Source organism: Podarcis raffonei, chromosome 2 (genome assembly GCF_027172205.1).
Source record: "Podarcis raffonei isolate rPodRaf1 chromosome 2, rPodRaf1.pri, whole genome shotgun sequence".
NCBI classification, from domain to species: domain Eukaryota; kingdom Metazoa; phylum Chordata; class Lepidosauria; order Squamata; family Lacertidae; genus Podarcis; species Podarcis raffonei.
The window spans coordinates 103290321-103311257 of NC_070603.1; the positions used below are offsets into that span (position 1 = coordinate 103290321).

At 45.0% G+C, this 20937-nt stretch overlaps 1 protein-coding gene across 1 annotated transcript in view; it reads left to right on the forward strand.

Annotated features, from left to right (window-relative positions):
- Positions 1 to 20937, forward strand: part of FHIT (fragile histidine triad diadenosine triphosphatase) — a 1046044-nt gene that overhangs the window by 39404 nt on the left and 985703 nt on the right. The window contains exon 2 of the mRNA XM_053378360.1: positions 8123 to 8170. The gene's annotated coding sequence lies outside the window, so the exon portion shown is untranslated. The remainder of the gene's footprint in view (positions 1 to 8122; positions 8171 to 20937) is intronic.

The window sequence follows — 20937 nt, forward strand, 5'->3', positions numbered from 1 at the left end:
TCTAACACTTGTCACAGTTTGATTTTGAACCTAGATATGAAGCTAATAGTTTCTAACGGTTTTTCAAGTGCCACTGAATCAAATTACTGAAGTAGAAAGGAACGGTTGACATTCTGCTTTAAAGTGACCGTAAGTTTGACCCAGTTCTACTGCAGTGGTGTCATCACAATTGTATCTCATTGCTGTAGGTTCTCGGATGCTGACAGGCGGAACAAGTTGCTTTAGCTCGCAGTGCTCAGCTGTCATACAGAACAGCTTGCAGATCCTTACGTGAATGAAATGTGCAGGGAGTTCCTTCCTCCCCCCCCCTCTTTCTCTCTCTCTCTGTCTCCCCGGTGATCACTTTCTAGGCTACCAGTGAAACTGTATGTGTGTGGAAGAAAAAATAGGCAGGAGGAGGAGGAAGAAGAAGAAGAAATGCATTTGAGAAATTTTGTTTTGGCTTCAGGGATGCAAGTGTGTGCCTTTCTCCAGTAAGTTCGACGCTTTGTGAGGTTTAATAAAGAAGGCTTGGAGCTACCCAGGAAGCTCATTTGGGGAGAAGGACCTTGATTATTTTTACACTGTCTGAGCAGACAGATGAGACGCTGTCACCTTTTGTCTTGCTCTTGTTAGCGTCTCACACAGTTGAACAGAGGCCAAGGATGCTGACTTCTCATATTTATTGAATGATTGCCACATACTTGAAACAAGGACAACAGAGATTCCCACACACCATGACACTAATTCATAAATAGATAGGAACAAAATAGGCAATTATATATATAAATAAAATCATTTTTTATTGATTTTCAAAAATATAAACATACAACATAAAACAGTACAAAATCCAAATATCGAGATTACTCTGAATCTCCTGACTTCCCCCCATCCTCCCATGGGTCCCTTTGATTCTATTTTCAACTGCATATCAGTACTTCTCCAGTTTTTCATCTTCCTAAGTTATCTAAACGTTCTGTTACATTAGAAGTGTATTTAAAGGAGGCAATTTTTTTTAACGTGGCAGGATCAAATGCCAATTATGGAATGAAGCAAAATTAGAACCCGTTGTTCCAAAATTTGAATTCATCCAGATTGCATTATTTGGAAGCATTATTGATTTTTTAAAAGAATATATTTTTTTAAGGAACAGCGATGAAAGCTCAGTGAAGAAATAAAAAAAGAACAACTTAGTAATATTTAAAAAACAACCGAAGCAAAATCAAACCACAAATTTGTGGATAAAATCCGGAGAGGTTAGGGGCACAGTCCTGGCTTGTCTTTGTAGAAGTGCAGGTTGTATTCTTGTGCTAGAGGCCAAGCTGGCATACATGCCCTGTGCGGTTCTGTCTGCAAGCTCTTAGCCAATCTACACAGTAAGAGAGAATCCAAAAGGCTAAGGCAGAATAAATGCGAAGGGGAGAAGGCAGACAGAGAAAAGGGATGGAGAACAGAAGGTGGTGTACAACTTAAGTTTCAGGACTAAATTAGTGCCATTATTTTCAACAGGCCTACTCTGAGTAAAAACTTGGATGAGTGCCACCTACAGACTGTAGTAACATTTTCTTTCCTATGATTTATCTTGAACTGCAAATTCCAGTAGCATTTACAGGTGTGAAGGCTGGGATTCTTGAGACTTATAGAGCCCTTGAAGGATTCCATCCTTGAATGGTAAAACCACTTAAGATTGCAAATCACATTTCGGAAAGCCCCAAAATGCACCGACTTGGATTGCAAAGACAAATCTGTGTTTATCCACTGTAGGCTAGGTCCTGATAATGGCAAACACAGTTGTTAGGGATCTCCTAAGAACCCTCAGCACCCTTAGCAAACTGCAGTTCCCAGGATTTTAAAAAAAGTGCTATGTTACTGCTGCCCCTTCATGGATCACTGCCTTGCCGTGGCGAAGGGGCTTGAATAACTCAGAGAAGCTATGAGTTATGCCATTCAGGGCCACCCAAGATAGACAGGTCATAGTGGAGAGTTTTGACCAAACATGATCCACCTGGAGCAGGAACCGGCAAGCCACTCCAGTATCCCTGCCAAGAAAACTCCATGGACAAAGACAACAGGCATATAAAAGTTATGATGCCCTGAGTGCTCACTGGAAGGACAGATCGTGAAGCTGAGGCTCCAATACTTTGGCCACCTCATGAGAAGAGAAGACTCCCTGGAAAAGACCCTGATGTTGGGAAAGATGGAGGGCACAAGGAGAAGGGGACGGCAGAGGACAAGATGGTTGGACAGTGTTCTCGAAGCTACCAGCATGAGTTTGACCAAACTGCGGGAGGCAGTGGAAGACAGGAGTGCCTGGTGTTCTCTGTTCCATGGGGTCACGAAGAGTCAGACACGACAAAACAACAACATGATACTACTGTAAATGTATAGTGTGGATGGGGTCTTTGTTCCTCTGTCCTCTTCCTCCTTCTCCAGCTGCTCTGTTCTTTCCCTTTCCACTCAGTTTCCTCCCTCTGCTAGTTTTCCGAATTTCATGCTGCTGAATTATGAAGCTGCCCCTCCCCATGCTTTAAGTTTCTTTTTTCTTTGGTTTGGTTCTTGTGCATTTTTTAAAAGTACATAGATTATGAAATGGTACCAAGGTCACATTCTGCTGAACAAGCACGATTGTGAACGAGATTGCAAGTGGATGGGTAAGAAGCAAGATCATTGAGGCCCAGGCTGGAAGCATTGCTGGTGGATTGTACTGTAAGTTACATGGAAGCACTATTCTCCTGCTATCCTTACGAAGCCAATTGTCTTTTGTAAGCTCCTTTGGCTTGGGAAGGTTGTACGCTGAAAGCTCACAAGTGCTTTAAAGGAACATAATAAAAAATGTGCAATCATTTTTAAAACAGGAAGAAATGTACACAACAATAACTTCGTAAGAAAGCACAGGAAATGCTTAGAGGTACTTTGAAAATTAAATTTCTGTAAACACAATTAATCGTTGTGCCTTCACAGAGGAGGCGGTGCTTTAGCATCCTCTGACAATTCTGGGTGGAGTGTGCGCAGGTTCATTTCTAGCCGTGTGGTGTGTGTGTGTTTTAAGAAAAAGGGGGGCTCTCGTCATTCAAGTCATGACTTTGTTAGAGTATGAGAAGCCTTTAAAATCACTTAGTAGAATAAAACTCCCAAGTACTGTAACTGTCAGATTGCTTTATCTAATTTATGGAATGGAGGCAAAGGAATAAACAATAACACTCCATTTAGAGTTATTAGATTAGCCGTTATAGAAACCACAGAAAGTACATAAGCCTTTACTTTATGTTCACTTGAATTTGGCTATTAAGCTTTGATGGAACTTTCATTTAACCAAATGCCTTTGTTTACAACAATAAACTGGTTAACTCTGATTTCCCTCCTAAATTAAATATGGCAACATCAATATTTGCCTACCTCATTGGCCCTTAAGTTTGTGCAATCAGTTCAATTAGGGGGGTCTGATTCTGTAGAGATTTATGCCTGCGTTCTTTACCACTAAGGAGGCTTCTTGCCCATGAGAACTGCACAATAGGTGCCACCCAAATCTTCAGCCTGCTGTTGATTTGCATCTTTTCTTCTTGTACTGTTTAGCTCAGAGGTGGAGAACCTGGCGCTCCCAAGGTGCATTTGGACTCCCAAGTCCCCATTAGCCCCAGCGACGGTGGCCAAAAGTCAAAGGTGACAAGAGCTGCTGGAAGCTCCCCATCCCTGATCTATAATAATAATAATAATAATAATAATAATAATAATAATAATAATAATATATTTATACCCCACCCATCTGGCTGGGTTTCCCCAGCCACTCTGGGCGGCTTCCAACAAAGTATTAAAATACAGTGGTCTGTTAAACATTAAAAGCTTCCCTAAACAGGGCTGCCTTCAGATGTCTTCTAAAAGTCTGTTAGTTGTTTTTCTCTTTGACATCTGGTGGGAGGGTGTTCCACAGGGCGGGTGCCACTACTGAGAAGGCCCTCTGCCTGGTTCCCTATAACCTTGCAGTGAGGGAACCACCAGAAGGCCCTCGGCGTTGGACCTCAGTGTCTGGGCAGAACGATGGGGGTGGAGACGCTCCTTCAGGTATAGTGGGCCGAGGCTGTTTAGGGCTTTAAAGGTCAGTACCAGGCACTCCAGGCAGTTCATCATTTAATATAGTGATACAGACAGTGCAACAGACAATACAAATGGAAAAGGGGGTGATAAGGAAAGAGAAAAATAAGCTTTGTTAGAGAGTTCTGGGAGGGAAGGTACTGAATGGCAGCTAGCCCAAGTTGAGCCCTTTAAATGCCACTAAATGGAATGGCATGGAAATAAAAAATCCAACATAGGGCTGTGGTTGCGGCACCAACAATGCCTGCAAACACACCATACATTTTAGGCACCCCTGAAAGAATCCTGGAAACTGTAGTTTACCCGTAACAGAGCTACAATTCCCACCCTTAACAAACCGCAGTGCCCAGGGTTCTGGTCTCTCTGTGTGTGCTTTAAACATATTGTTTGTATGCAGCCCCCATGCTTATTTTTCAATGGAATATTGTTATACCCTAAATTAAAACAGAAACAACTTCTTGTCTTTGAAAATGAAGTTACAGCTTAATACTCTGTGAGAGGAACTGAGACCAAGCTGGTTTCAGAGAACCACAAGTGCTCTCACGAGTATGAAAGGGTCTGGTGCTTTGGCTCTGACTGGCAAACTTGCACAATGCTGTAGTGTAGAGGGATTCATGGAGAAACAAAAGAAGATATTGATTGGTTTATGTTTATTTGGATGAGGTTGGGTGGCCGTCTCTCACAAATGATTTAGTTGAGATTCCCACATCGCAGGGTAGTAGACTAGATGACACCTCAGGGACCCTACCAATTCTACAATTCTATGATTCTTTTTCTTTTATTAACTGTCACCTGGAGGAACCTAGACCCCCTGTAACTCATATGTCTTTTTGTCTTAGTAATTTAACTTAACATGCTTCTATTATTTTCTGCCTTACACACGTCATGACTGTGTTTTGCATGACTGTATCCGGTGACCAAAACCCATTATTTGTTGTTTGCATTGTTTCACGTTATTCTGAATAAAAATTATATTATAAAAAAGGGAAGAAAATGAAGTTAAATTACTTTAACCCAGCCTTGGCTGAGATGCTCTGGCTGCTTAATATTCAGAGTAAATCTGTTTTTATCTAGCTGCATTCATCTTCGAATCTGAAGGGCTTTGTGCATGCTTCCATAATCAAATAGAACAATAAGTCTGTGTGAAGGAGAGTGAATACGCTACAGAATGCAGGTAAATGCTCATAGATATTTTGATTTGAGACTCGGCCAGCACATCAGAGGATGCTCCAGTGAAAGGCATTCAAATTTTTATCTTAACGGGAACCAGATGAGACACGGCTCAAATTGAATATGCCACCCCTACTAAACTTGTATACAGCACTGCCACCAGCTGTCTTCAAAACACACATTAATTCCGTATTGCTCTGGAGTCCGCAAATACGGCTGTAGCAGAGTTATTTGTTATGAGAACTTGCAAACTCTACAGTACTCCAGAGTTTAAATCTTTTGTGTGTATATTGAAGTTCCAGGGTTCAGCACAGAGTTTAGGGGGCATATTTTGAGTGCTTAAGGCTCCTGCAGGTCATGAGCCTAAGGCTGTGCTTGAGGATTTTCAGTGTTCTTCGTACTATCTCTTGGCTTTAGAAAAAAGGTGAAATCTACATTATTTCCCTTACTTCACATGTCGGTGATACTACCTCTTCCCACTTTAGACAACCTTTGACTGGAAACTGGCATAAAAAGCCACCAAGTCACTCATTCCCCTCGTTTTTCTCTAGATGTAATATGCTACAAATATTATCCCACACCTTTTGTTCTTCCCTTCCCTGACTCAGTTTAGATAAGAGACCAAACCAGGATTTGCCCAAACCATAGTTAAGGGCCCACACCATGGGTCAGCAAACTTTTTCAGTAAGGGGCCGGTCTACTGTCCTCAGACCTTGTGGGGGGCCAGACTATATTTTTTTTGGGGGGGGATGAACGAATTCCTATGCCCCACAAATAACCCAGAGATGCATTTTAAATAAAAGCACACATTCTACTCATGTAAAAACACGCTGATTCCCGGACCGTCCACGGGCTGGATTTAGAAGGCGATTGGGCTAGATCCAGCCTTAGTTTGCCTACCCATGGCCCACATTGTTGACTTGAGCTTTTAAATGTAGAGCAACCAAACAATGCTTCGTTCCTTGTTGTCTCTCTTTATTTTCTATTTGTTCATCATTGAGCCTCAAGTCCTGGTTGTGGGTTTCCGATGGGTCTGTCTCGTTGGGAGGATGCTGGAATAGATGCAAATGGCGTGTCATCCTCACAGGCTGCCGCACTGCCACAACAGTGTTGTGGGAACAGAGTGAGAGAGATGGGGGCGGGGGGAATGACGACAAATTTTAGCATTGCACAGGGTGCCTCCGAGATTTGAGATCTGCCACTGGTAGATGGGTCACTGGTCTGATCCAGCAGACTTGGGTTACCTGAATGATCCTGTCTCCCTTTACCCACGCGCTAAGAAGGATAAGCACCTTCTCTCTGTTCCCTAAACATCAAAGGCATTGTTGTTAGTGACACGAGAGACGGTCATTTCTGTGTCTGCTCCCATACTGTAGAATTCCCTCCCAAGAGAGGTTAGATTGGCTAAGACCTTTGCCATCAGGCAGGCTTTGGGAAACCAGGTGCAGGCAATGTTGACCACTGGACTGCTATCATGGCATTAGGCATTTCAATGCTGGCCGCAACCCCAGAGTTGTTCGTGACTGGACTTAACTGTCAGGGATCCTTTACCTTTACCTTTTACTAACTAGTTTGGTTTTACTACTTTGAAAGAAAGGCAGTATATAAGCATTAAATGAAAATGAATAAATAAATAAATAACCGTGGCTTCTGACGTAACAGCAAACCACAGCTGGCCCAAATTGCTGTTTGCAAACCGGCTTCAAATCCAGGTTTGTCAACCGCTCAAAAACAAACCGTGGCTTGTGAAGCTAGCAGGTTCGGGCATGCAAACCATTTTATAGTCCAACATCTGAATAAAGGCAGATGCGATTAAGTAATTGTTCGCTTGCTCCTCTGGCCTTCAGATGTTCAGATGCATAAGTAATTCATGGCTACTATGCAGACTGCTAAGAATGTTGCTCCCTTGTGCCTGTCTTTCGTACTTGGAGCGGTGAAATCAGTTAAGTCCTTTGATTTCATTGGGTCTACTCAGAGTACTATCACCCAAACAGCTACCACTTTTGTTACCTTAGAGCAGTGGCTTCATTTTGCAAACAAAGCTAAATGGCTGATTATGATGCAATGGTAAGAGTGAGAGAGGATTTGATTATAATATACACTGTACTTTATAGGGGAAAAAAAGAAACCTGTCTCTGCCTTGAGATAGGAAGAAGGAGAGGCAGGGGTAACACTCCAGCTTTGGCTGTTCGTTGAAAAGTTGGATCTGGCCATGGTTAACCAATGCTGTGGTTAACATCTGGCAGTGAAGCTGTTGCATGGGCAGCGGCTGTGCATGTCTTATACATACAGTGGTACCTTGGGTTACATACGCTTCAGGTTACATACGCTTCAGGTTACAGACTCTGCTAACCCAGAAATAGTACCTCGGGTTAAGACCTTTGCTTCAGGATGAGAACAGAAATCGTGCTCTGGCGGCACAGCAGCAGCGGGAGGCCCCATTAGCTTAAGTGGTGCTTCAGGTTAAGAACAATTTCAGGTTAAGAACGGACCTCCGGAACGAATTAAGTACTTAACCCGAGGTACCACTGTATGTGGAATATTGGCACAAATCTATATAGGCATGGGCCTTTTCTCCAAACTTCCACCTGCCTATGTCTCATCTTCAGTATTGTCTGTCACTCTGATGATGGGATGAAAGAGTTGGAAAGAGGCAGTGAATGTTTCAGGTTCCCTTGTTTAGCACTATAAGCGTACAACTTATAGGCTTTGGGTTTTATTTCCCCCCCAAAAGCACCAGTAGAAAGACTGAGCTCTGTTTTCCCAAAAACTCCTTCAGCTTGGACTTAGGTTAAAACATGACTACTAATTTATAGAGCAAATGTTCCCGTTTAATTGGCAGGCAGCTCAATGCTTCCTCTTTTCCTCTCTTATCCTTTTGCAGCCTTGAAACATAGCAAAGAAGCGAAATCCATTGAGAATACTCTCTAAGGTAAGTGTGTTTATTACATTGCATTAGCAAACATTGCCGTGCTGCATTGATTTTTCTTTTATTCGGGGATTTAAGTACTCGGATTAATGGCAGAGCAGACAGGACAACTTCTTTTACCCACACGGCTGTCCCCTCTTTGCACAAAACGCTACGCCGCAGTTAGAGGGAAAAGCGTAACAAAACGCGCTGATGTGCTGAGGATGGCCAAATTTCAGGTTGTTAGCTGACATGCGCTTTGTTCTTGGTGGCTGAGATATTACCGTGTAGCCGTGCACGCGCTAAGATTAATGCTACAGAATAGAGAACAAAAGGGCCTGCATGAACTGGTATTGCTCTTGGTCAATAGCGGAATAAAGCTAGCTGGCAAAATAATGCATTTAAAGTGGGCTGCTGAGTGGCGTTTTAATCTGATTGTGTTTAATTTATTGTGATAGGCAATATCGGATAGCGAACAGCTCTGCAGAAAGGAAGGGGGAAAAGATTATTGCTTGCAAAGTCCTCCTGGCTTTGTAGCTGGTCATTAAGTACATAAAACTGATTTGTGGATAGATGCTGGAGCAAAAGCTCCTTCCCCTTATCTTATACCACACCCCGTGGCCTCGTTCGCACGCCATGGTAACCCATGGTTAATGGCTTAATCGGAGTGGGCCAATTTCACCCACTTCATGCCTCCCTACCAGGGAGTGGGAGCAGCAAACCATAATACTTGGCTCATGTTTGAACCGTGGCTTTGTTTCACCCTAGACAATCCACGATCTGAAAGCCAAGGCTTGGTCTTGGCTTTCTGATTGTGCAGCTGCCTGTTACGTTGCCTGAAGCAAGCATTTGCATTTTAGTTTTTTGACTGCAATTTTATTATCTTTGCATCGGAATAAACTGAACCACTCGTTCAAGCTAAGCTGTGCGCTCCGAATCAGGGAGATTCTTAGAGTTACCAATAGCGCAACAGCCCACTCATTACATGCATGAGGAGTAACTTTCGTTGGAGGTGAGCTAAGAGTAGGCTTTCCTGCTGCTATACGTCTCTGATCGGGAACACATTGCTGGATGTATTTTCTGAAATGGGAAGGAGTAAGCCACCAAAGGACAAATAAACGAATACCAGAGAACAGGGCCAGCTGAAGATACTGTGTTGCCTGAGGCAGTGCAGCAAATGGCAGCCCCTTCCCAATCAATGGGCATAGTTCCAAAGGCTAGACAAGTTACTTTGGCATCTTGAGGCAAAACCCCCACCCAAAAAAATATCCCAACCACCCCACATAGACTTCTCCTCTTCTCTGATAGAATGTATTCAAGTATTTTAAAGCAACTAACCGTTTGCTTCCCATCCATGACGTCAAAAATTAGTTACTTGAGGCAGCCCCCTCACTTCGTCTAACAATAGGGCCGGCCCTGTCAGAAATGCAGCACTAAGTTGTATATTTTGCGAAATTGGGGAAATGCAAAGCTATCAGAGTCCTTAAAACTGTTATGTAATGTGCAAGATACCTCCTCTTCATGGCAAAAGTCCTAAAATATCCTGTAATTTCGTATTCAGCTTGAGCAGCAGTTCTTTGTTTCTGTGGTGAGCTTATTTCTTTTCGGTCTCCAAAGAGGTAAATGTTGGAAATGGGAACTGAGATAATTAAAGCAGCCTAAAACATAAATTGCAGATTTAGAAACTGAAGATTGTTACATTATGCAGTGATATGTGAGTTATTAGTCTTGGAATGCCATCAATTGTAAACTAGTGTGATCAACGACTGAAAACATTGGTTAAACAACAGATTTATGTAATAGACAGGAAGCAAATCCATGCTATGGTTTGTTCTGTGAGCAGTATTTATTTTTTCCCCCTAAGCATATTTGCATTTTATGGTTCACTAAATTGATTTTTTTTAAACAGTTTATATGTAGAGTCAGACTGCTCTATGGGCGGAAGCAAAAAAAGAACAGGTTGTAGTATGTTGGAAATGTTTCTAGAAAGGAAAACTTTGGAGGAAGAAACAAGCACATCTGTACAGCAACAGCTGCTTATGTGCTTGGGCCCAATCCGAAGAGATGTGCAACTAGCTCTGAACAGCCAACATGTCTTAGACTTCCCTGTGTGTCTCAACACGTGGCAATTAAAGAAGTGTCATCTTAGCACGTCTGCCCAAAGATGTATGATTGTACTCTTGACTTGGCTGGAAAACTCTTGCCAATCTATGAATTGATCGCCAATTACATTTCCCAGACATGTTTAATAATACAATAATAGTAATGCAGCAAAGTGAGACTGATTGATCGAATAACAAGGCTGCAAATAGAGATGAAGGACACCAGAGTTAATCTCAGATCCTCGAGCACTTATTGATGGGGCAAAATATGCGAGGAAGTGAAACGGTATTTGGACACAGTCTGTGGAGTGTAGTCGGAACACATGAGCTCGTCAGCTTTGAAATTGGATTTTGAATTTCTTCCTTTCTGTTTATTTTATTAAAACATTTCTATATGTTCCTTCCTGGCTCAATGTGAGACACTTAAGGTGGTATGCAGCAGATCAAAAAAGCCAAAGATATAAAAATATACCACAGTAAGGGAGCAACCCTTTTCACAAGAAGCTGGCATGAAGCAAGCTGGTGTAAGTTAATTGGGAGTAAAGTCACACCAGATCCAAACCTCTTTCAGTGGTGAGGCTGCTGCTGCTGCTTTGCCTAAGCCTGGCAGGAAGAAAACAAGAGGCCAGGTCACATGACTGAGCAGAATGGGCTTCGGATTCAGCCTAACTCCCCTCCTCCTCTCATCCCCACTGTGGTGCTGCAATGCCCCTTTGGGGAGGATTTACACCAGACTTGCTTCAGCCAGCTTCACCTCAGCTGGTGGAGCCCCGGGATGAGCAAGTTACTCTGGCGTTTCTTCAACTGAGCTGGGATTGAGGATTTAGCAGAGCCAGGAACCAGCTGACTGAACCAGAGGCCTGCTGGCATCCTAAACTGTTCATCCCAGCAGATTTTGCCATGGGACTGCCGCCTTAATCTGGTACATCCTAGGTGGGCTTGAATTAGCAATCCCGTGATACCTGTAACTTGCATATAAATAGAGTGTTACAAATATTGTATCTGGTTTCCTGTTGTTGTTGTCGTCCCCCGGCCACTGCTTGGGAAAACTATCTCTTCTTAAAGTTGTACTTCATCCTAAGTACATTTCCTTTGACTGATTCATAGCATCCCCCCTCCCCGACTTTTGTTGTTGTTGTTGTAATGTGTTGTTTTCCCAGAATCCTTTGATAGTGATCTATCACCAATATATAGTTATGTGTTGATTAGTTAAGAGAGGGGTGGGGGTGGGGGAGAAATCTTTAGAAACTGATGATCTTTTGCATTGGAATTGCATTTAGACAAATAATAGCTTGTCACTCGCATCTCCTGGCTTGTGCCTGAGTGAGTACATGCACTTTGGTTCATTATCTCCAAATTAGATTGTCTTGTAACCATTTTCTGAGTGCCTTCCCCCCTCCCCTTACTCTTTTCTGCTCCTTATATCCAGAAAGCAACTGCTATTGGTATTGCAGTTGCTAAACCTGGAACTGCGGCAGAAAGAGAGGCTGCGACCCAGAGGGTCCCTTGTGTGGGTAGCACATCTGTTTGTGCCCCCTTATTGCTGCCTCCTGCACCATATTCCCAACATTGTTTGGGAGAGTCAACTTGGGTGGGTGGTGATGGGGGGCACAAGAAACTCAGTGGGGAAGAAACAGACGATCCCCATTGTGGTAGCAGAGTTTTTTCTCTGGATTAAGCCTGATTAATAAACCCAGGCTTTGCCCTCCTGGCGTTTTGGACTACAATTCAAAAATCTGGAGGACACTGAGTTGGTGAAGACATTCAGAACAAGTCTTCTGCTAGTTCCCAAATTGTGAAACAAGAATATACATATCTCGTGCTGCTTCTGGATAATATTCAGACTTGGGCAATCCTTTGAGAAGAAGGAAATTTCATAGTTGCAGGGCACCTACCAGGAACACCTCTATGTAATAATAATAATAATAATAATAATAATAATAATAATAATAATAATAATAATTTATTTATACCCCGCCCATCTGGCTGAGTTTCCCCAGCCACTCTGGGCAGCTCCCAATCAAGTGTTAAAAACAATACAGCATTAAATATTAAAAACTCCCCTAAACAGGGAAGTTCCCTATTAAGAGTACACTCCCAATTAGGTTTAGGGAAGAAAGTTTATGCCTCATCTATGCTTCTTTTTTGAGCTGAGAGATCCATGCTGCATGGCAAACAGCTTTGGAAACCTGAGAGCAAAAGCAATTTATGAGAATACATTGAGGTCAGGTGCTTTAAGGAGGCAAAGGCAATAATCAGGATTCCAGTGGGCTGGTACAGCGTCCGTAGCTCTAGGGATCCTGTTTTTTTGCTTGATTTTTGATCACGCCGTATTCATAAAAGGCATGTGGTTGGCAGCCTGTAAATGCAGTAATCACAGGACTTAATGATTTCACACAAGATAACTGTTTGTTGAATAATTTTTGCTTGCTTTCAGCAAGCCACAAGTTGCATCTCCGCCTCAGTTTTGTTAAGGTCAGCTCAGGTCTGCTTTGCTTTCCCTGTTAAAATCCAAGGCAAGCGTGCCAAATTGCTTTGCCCCAGCTTAACCCTCACTCCATAAGAATCTTTTAAAATGCTACAAAAGGCAAGCTTATGTACACATCTACACACACACACACACACAAATGTGGGCAGTGGGGGGGGGGGAACGCGGTGGCGGCGGAACCATACTTAATCTTTTATTTGTATTCAGAAATCAAACTATATAACAACCAGTTTTCTATGTTTAGAGACTTGAGCAATAAAATATGTATGCACCAACATCTATTTAAAGAAGCAGCACTTATTTTCTCAGTATGTGTGCTGATTACAAGTGTCTACTGAATCCATTCGGAATACTGCTCCAAAGACATGTGGTCAGATCAGGAAAGATGGCTTTGCACCAGTGTGGTTTAATTTCATAACACAGTGCTTTTTTCTGGGGGGGACGGACACAGGGGTATGCATACCCCTAAACATTTTGTGAATCTTTGTACTGTTGTCCATTTATTGTATTTATTTCCCCCGATTTGCAGTATAAAATGGTGATTTTCTTGAGTAAAAATGTAAAGGTAAAGGTACCCCTGCCCGTTCGGGCCAGTCTTGCCAGACTCTAGGGTTGTGCGCCCATCTCACTTAAGAGGCCGGGAGCCAGCGCTGTCCGCAGACACTTCCGGGTCACGTGGCCAGCGTGACAAGCTGCATCTGGCGAGCCAGCGCAGCACACGGAATGTTGTTTACCTTCCCGCTGGTAAGTGGTCCCTATTTATCTACTTGCACCTGGGGGTGCTTTCGAACTGCTAGGTTGGCAGGCGCTGGGACCGAACGACGGGAGCGTACCCCGCTGCAGGGATTCAAACCGCCGACCATGCGATCGGCAAGTCCTAGGCGCTGAGGTTTTACCCACAGCGCCACCCGCGTCCCTGTCGAGTAAAAATGAGAGTACCCCTAAACATTTTTCAAGAAAAAAACCACTATCATAACATGTACCAGTATTTCAGAAAATGAACACACACACCCCTATCGGCATTTGACTCAGTCTGGTTGATCTGAATTTACATTTAAACATAAATTGTTATCTTCATGTCCATCATTTTATATTGCTTCATTGGTTAATGTAAGTGGAAAGGTGACTATTGCTCATACTTAATCTAAGCACAACTACAAGGGCTCCTGTTGTTGAATGTCATCTGTTAACTCTGTTCTATCCTGTTTCCCCTTTGTTTTTGTTGAAACCAATTCACGAACAAAGAACTTACACATTGACCACTAATAATGAACCATATGTTGTAGATACTACTGCAAATTTATTATGCTATTTTTGTGGTATACAAATGACATTAGAAGACTTGGTCTATTTGCAGTGGTACCTTGGTTCTCGAACGTAATCCGTTCCAGAAGACCGTTTGAGTTCCCAAACGTTCGAAAACCAAGGCACAAAGGGCTTTCTGCAAATTCAATTGAGAAAATTGAAAAATATGCAGCGGAAGCCATTCGACTTCCGAGGCGCGTTCGAAAACAGAAGCATTTACTTCCAGGTTTTTGGCGTTTGGGTTCCGAAACTTTCATCAACAAAGGCGTTCGAGAACCGAGGTACCGCTGTCTTTGTACCATATGTTATTCCTCTGATCCTTGTTTTTACAACCCAATAAAAAGTTATTTAAAAAAGAATACCGCTCCAAGCATATCCTTTTGGTTTATACAAAGCTTGCTTTCTTACTAATATACAATGCTTATAGGGTTAAACATCCAGACTGCTGCAGTGCATTAAAAACTTTCAGGGATTTTGTTTTTTTCCTCTCTCTTTTTTGTATTCACAAACATGAACTGTACCAACCACAAAAATCTAGGAAAGTGATTTGTACATCCTGTTTACTCTTTGTAATTGGGGGCTTGGAAGGCCAGGTGGCGTTGGGTAGGTGCTGGCAGGTTGGGGAAGGCGAAACCTGGTAGGTGATGGGCAGGCAATAAGGTTCGCTTACATCCTTCAGCCTTGCAAGAGAAATTGTTCTGAATGGGGCTCCCATCAAGAACACCTCTCTGTGTTACAATGCTGGTGAGTTTTCTGTAAAGTCACAAATTGATAAGGAATTGTGGGGAACTCAACTTGAGAATGGGAAAAAATGTGAATCTTAGAGAAACCAAAATGGAAATATTAATCCACCCCTACAAGCTAAAGCCTGCTGCTTTAGTGGTGCTAGAAAGAAGTCCAGTGGTCCCAAAGGACTGGACACCAGAATTCCCAGTTTGAATCCCCTGTAGCGTGCAGTAGGCTTCTTTTTATACAGCTTCTTCTGGGAACAGAAAGATGTTTTTGAAAGACTGATGAATAGCCTGTACCTAATAACAATCATGCTAAATAGGGAGGCTGGGTTACCTAGTGCCAAGTGCATTGTGGGGGTTTTTTTTGGCATCAAGCTTATGTATGTATGTGTGTTTGTTTAGGCATTTTAGCCCTGAAAATGAATTGTCTAATTTTGAAATAGAGTTGATCTCCTCTTTTGAATTTTATGCTTGTCCTTCTTTTGTGCTCATTTTTAATTCCTTTTAAACATTTTTTTATATTTTATATTTTTCTTTTTGCTGCCCTGGTAGATTTACTGCCACATGAATGCCCTGTAAATAATTGTGATAGAGAAGGAAGCCCCTTTATATAACCGCTCCTCTTTTCTCTGGTGCACGTTTTTGTAAGTTTCCTACCTTCTCTGTCCTGCCCCTTGATGTATGATGTAGTAATACGTGGTCCAACAGCACTCTGGCTATCTGGTGTAAAGCCAGGTTTGAATGTGGGAATCTAACTTTTTCAGGGTGCATTTTAAAATCATATTGAACAGAATATAGACCGTTTATATTTGTAGACACATAGGTTGTTTTTTTTTTATATAAAATCAGGCTTTACATGTGTGAGGTGGAGTGCTGTGTTTGTTTGTGTGTGTGAGAGAGAACTGATACGTTCATAGAGGTCACAGAATTGTATAGTAGTAGCAACAATAATAATAATAATTTATTTATATACCCCACTCATGTGGCTGGGTTTTCCCAACCACTCTGGGCTGCTCCCAACAGAATATTAATATTAATAATAAAGCGATAAAACATCAAACATTATAAACCTCCATAAACAGGGCTGCTTTCAGGTGTCTTCTAAAGTCAGATAGTTGTTTATTTCCTTGACATCTGATGGGAAGGCGTTCCACAGGATGGGCGTCACTACTGAGAAGGCTCTCTGCCTGGTACCCTATAACCTCACTTCTCACAGTGAGGGTACTGCCAGATGGCCCTCAGAGCTGGACCTCAGTGTCTGGGCTGAACGATAGGGGTGAAGATGCTCTTTCAGGTATACCGGGCCGAAGGGACCATGAGTATCCTCTAGTCCAACCCTCTGCAATGCTGGAATCATTTTGCCCAATGTGGGACTTGAGCCCACAACTCTGAGATCCGTTGACAGTGTTGACAAGTAGTGAAGAATGCTGTTGAAGAGTTATATGCAACAATTGTTCAACATAGGTGCCAATAGCTGTCAATGATGCCTTGTCTGCTGTCTAAGAGCAAAGGCAATATATATGTCTAAATTACTTGGACAGAAATCCTATGTGCTTGTGTGTATGTGGAATCTGAAATAGTTCAAACATCAGATTAGTTGGAGGAAAACACATTTTCACCACCATAAATGTTCCTTCGGAAATCTTGAAAGCAATATTTCATGCTTTTCCTTCCAGCCCAGAGGTTTTTCCTCATTACATTGGGGACTGGGGGGGGGGGGAGAAAGGAAATTAAACAATATTAGAAGTGGTTGGCTTAGCCAGACTCCCTGATACAATGGCTTATATCCATTACATCACCTTAAGAAAACCAGCCACAGCCACTTGGATTTTTCTTCAGAAGCTCCAACCCAGGAAGCACCTTCCTGTTATTAAAAAATGGAAGGAAGTGCGGAACACATTGAAATTCAGTTTGTTGATGTGAGGGAAAAGACATCCTGTACTTCATCTGCAGCGCATTTTAAGTAGTATAAATAGGCAAATATTTCCCCACCTCCTGTGTTCCTGGCTTCCACATTTTGTTGCCCACACATGTAGTAATAGCACCGGCAACATTTTCTGGAACTTGTTTTTATATTCTGTGCTTGGGAAGGCTTGTAGCCAGCGATTAAAGTGGGCCGGTTCACCTGGGCACAGAGCAATTTTCATCCATTTCACATTCATTGCTGTGCTTAGAGTACCAACAAGATGTTCTAGGAGTTCAGAAAAGCATGCAATTTCCTTTCATCACTGCTCACCACAATTGCACATGGATGAAATGGGTGGTGTTTTGTACCTGGTTTCTTGGGTCTGTTTAGATCAGCCTCCCACACCCTTCCCACACTATAGTCAGGGGTGGTGGGAGTTGTAGTTCAACAACATATAGAGGGCACCAGGTTGGGGAAGGTTGTTTAGCCTGCTGTTGGTCTCTGATCTGAGCCAGCTGGCTGGCTTTCTTCACCGCCATCCCCTGCTATCTACTGCAGTGGTAGTTTTTGCCTGCCATTGTTGTGTTCCCACCTTGCTACTTAATTGCTTTACGGTTAAAAATATTTTATGGTTTTTGAATTTGTATTGTAAGCTGCCATGGGATAAATGTCAGTGAGGGGCAGTATACAAACACCTTACAATTTTTAAGTCAAAGTATGTAGGTTTAAAAATGGCTGCTGTTGATGTAAAGAAGGATGGAGATTGCTGCTGCTGCACCGTGAGTGTGAGGGAAGGCCGCTCCCTCCTCAGGCTATTTCCATCTGGCCTAGGGGGCGGGGCCCAGACTCACCTTCGCCACGGCTTTAAGAGGCCTCATTGAGGCATTGGGACATTGCTGCTGCTGCACCGTGAGTGTGGGGGAAGGCCGCTCCCTCCTCAGGCTATTTCCATCTGGCCAGGGGGCGGGGCCCAGACTCACCTTCGCCACGGCTTTAAGAGGCCTCATTGAGGCATTGGGACATTGCTGCTGCTGCACCGTGAGTGTGGGGGAAGGCCGCTCCCTCCTCAGGCTATTTCCATCTGGCCAGGGGGCGGGGCCCAGACTCACCTTCGCCACGGCTTTAAGAGGCCTCATTGAGGCATTGGGACATTGCTGCTGCTGCACCGTGAGTGTGAGGGAAGGCCGCTCCCTCCTCAGGCTATTTCCATCTGGCCTAGGGGGCGGGGCCCAGACTCACCTTCGCCACGGCTTTAAGAGGCCTCATTGAGGCATTGGGACATTGCTGCTGCTGCACCGTGAGTGTGGGGAAAGGCCGCTCCCTCCTCAGGCTATTTCCATCTGGCCAGGGGGCGGGGCCCAGACTCACCTTCGCCACGGCTTTAAGAGGCCTCATTGAGGCATTGGGACATTGCTGCTGCTGCACCGTGAGTGTGAGGGAAGGCCGCTCCCTCCTCAGGCTATTTCCATCTGGCCTAGGGGGCGGGGCCCAGACTCACCTTCGCCACGGCTTTAAGAGGCCTCATTGAGGCATTGGGACATTGCTGCTGCTGCACCGTGAGTGTGAGGGAAGGCCGCTCCCTCCTCAGGCTATTTCCATCTGGCCAGGGGGCGGGGCCCAGACTCACCTTCGCCACGGCTTTAAGAGGCCTCATTGAGGCATTGGGACATTGCTGCTGCTGCACCGTGAGTGTGAGGGAAGGCCGCTCCCTCCTCAGGCTATTTCCATCTGGCCAGGGGGCGGGGCCCAGACTCACCTTCGCCACGGCTTTAAGAGGCCTCATTGAGGCATTGGGACATTGCTGCTGCTGCACCGTGAGTGTGAGGGAAGGCCGCTCCCTCCTCAGGCTATTTCCATCTGGCCAGGGGGCGGGGCCCAGACTCACCTTCGCCACGGCTTTAAGAGGCCTCATTGAGGCATTGGGACATTGCTGCTGCTGCACCGTGAGTGTGAGGGAAGGCCGCTCCCTCCTCAGGCTATTTCCATCTGGCCTAGGGGGCGGGGCCCAGACTCACCTTCGCCACGGCTTTAAGAGGCCTCATTGAGGCATTGGGACATTGCTGCTGCTGCACCGTGAGTGTGGGGGAAGGCCGCTCCCTCCTCAGGCTATTTCCATCTGGCCAGGGGGCGGGGCCCAGACTCACCTTCGCCACGGCTTTAAGAGGCCTCATTGAGGCATTGGGACATTGCTGCTGCTGCACCGTGAGTGTGGGGGAAGGCCGCTCCCTCCTCAGGCTATTTCCATCTGGCCAGGGGGCGGGGCCCAGACTCACCTTCGCCACGGCTTTAAGAGGCCTCATTGAGGCATTGGGACATTGCTGCTGCTGCACCGTGAGTGTGGGGGAAGGCCGCTCCCTCCTCAGGCTATTTCCATCTGGCCAGGGGGCGGGGCCCAGACTCACCTTCGCCACGGCTTTAAGAGGCCTCATTGAGGCATTGGGACATTGCTGCTGCTGCACCGTGAGTGTGAGGGAAGGCCGCTCCCTCCTCAGGCTATTTCCATCTGGCCTAGGGGCGGGGCCCAGGCTCACCTCTGTGACAGCTTTAAGGACACTGGTGCTGCTGCAGCAAATGTTAAAGATGTTTTATATATTTTAAGATGTTTTAAAGGTGTTTTTATTGTTTATTCTGTTGTACCACCGTGAATGGTGGTTTTTATCTATGTATTTTTGTTTTGTTCCGTTTTGTTTTGGTTTGGGGTTGGATATTAAGTGGGGTGGGATTGGTTTTGTTTGGGTATAATTGCTTTTGGTTGTTTTGTTTTCTATTCTGTAAATGGAGGCAAGTATGAGGCTTGGGATTGCTACCGTGGAGGGGCGAGGGAGGTATGGCGGTGGGGGCAGATATTATAGGCGAAGGGGATCGAGATACAGATATGCTCGTACCCCTTCCAATCTGCGCCCCATCCCGAGGGACGAGGGTAGGGCGAGCAAGGACTACTCACCTCCGTCACTGGTGCTGTGCAATGCCAGGTCTATAGGCAACAAAACCGCCACCCTGCGAGATTTCTTTATCTCGCAGGGGGTTGACCTGGCTTGTGTGACGGAGACCTGGGTGCGCGAAGGGGCAACAGTTACCTTAAGAGAGATGGCGCCCCCGGGTTTCTCCGTCCTCCACCAGTCACGGACTGTGGGCCGGGGGGGAGGGGTGGCATTATTAATCCGGGAAGATTGTTCTTTCAGGGCTCTACCATCGCCACTGATCCCCGACATTGAATGTGTTGGCCTAGTGTGGGGCTCTGAGGTGAGCTTGGCTGTCTGGCTGGTGTACCGGCCACCTAGCGCACCAGCAGCCACCCTGTCAGGCCTGCTGGAGGCGGTGGCTGGCTGGGCCTTGGAGTTCCCTAACCTATTGGTATTGGGGGACTTCAACATCCATGCTGATGCCACTCCCTCCTCACAGGCTCTGGACCTGGTGTCTTCCATGGCAACACTAGGGCTCTCCCAGTTTGTTTCGGGCCCCACACATCAAGCAGGCCACACGCTGGACTTGATCTTTGGTGCCGGTATAGATGTGATCATGTCTCCTTTGATGAAAGTGCCATGGTCTGATCACTATGCTCTGAAAGCCAGGATTGACTTTCCACCCCCACCCTGTTTAGGTGGCGAGCCGATTTGGGCTCGCCCGCAAAGGCTGATGGACCCTGATAGATTCCGTCAGGCCTTGCGGGACCTTGCTCCCCCTGGCGACTCATTGACTGAGCTTGTTGAGGGCTGGAATACCCAGCTCCTGGCAGCCATCGATGAGATCGCACCTAAGCGCCCTCTGCGACCCCACAGAAACCGGGCTCCCTGGTTTACCGAGGAGCTTCGGAAAATGAAGTGGGATCTCAGACGGCTAGAGCGAGTATGGCGGGGTGCTCGTGACGGAGCCTCAAGAACATCTTATAGGGTTTTTATGAAAACCTATGAGATGGCAGTGAAGGCCGCTAAGAAGTCTTACTTCTCGGCCTCCATTGCATCCGCTAGCTCTCGCCCGGCGCAATTATTTAGTATAATTAGGTCTCTAACGTCCCTTGAAGGACAGCCAAATTTAAATAACAATCTGACACACAGCTGTGAGGCATTTGCGAGCTTTTTTGCGGAGAAGGTCCTGTTGCTCCGCCATGACCTTCCTGCCAATTTGGACACAATAAATGAACTGGAGGCCCCTCGACTGTCCTCGGGTCCAGTATTGGACCACTTTGACCGGATATCTCCAGCCGATGTGGACAGACTCCTCCAAGCTGGAAAGCCCACCACCTGTCCTCTTGACCCGTG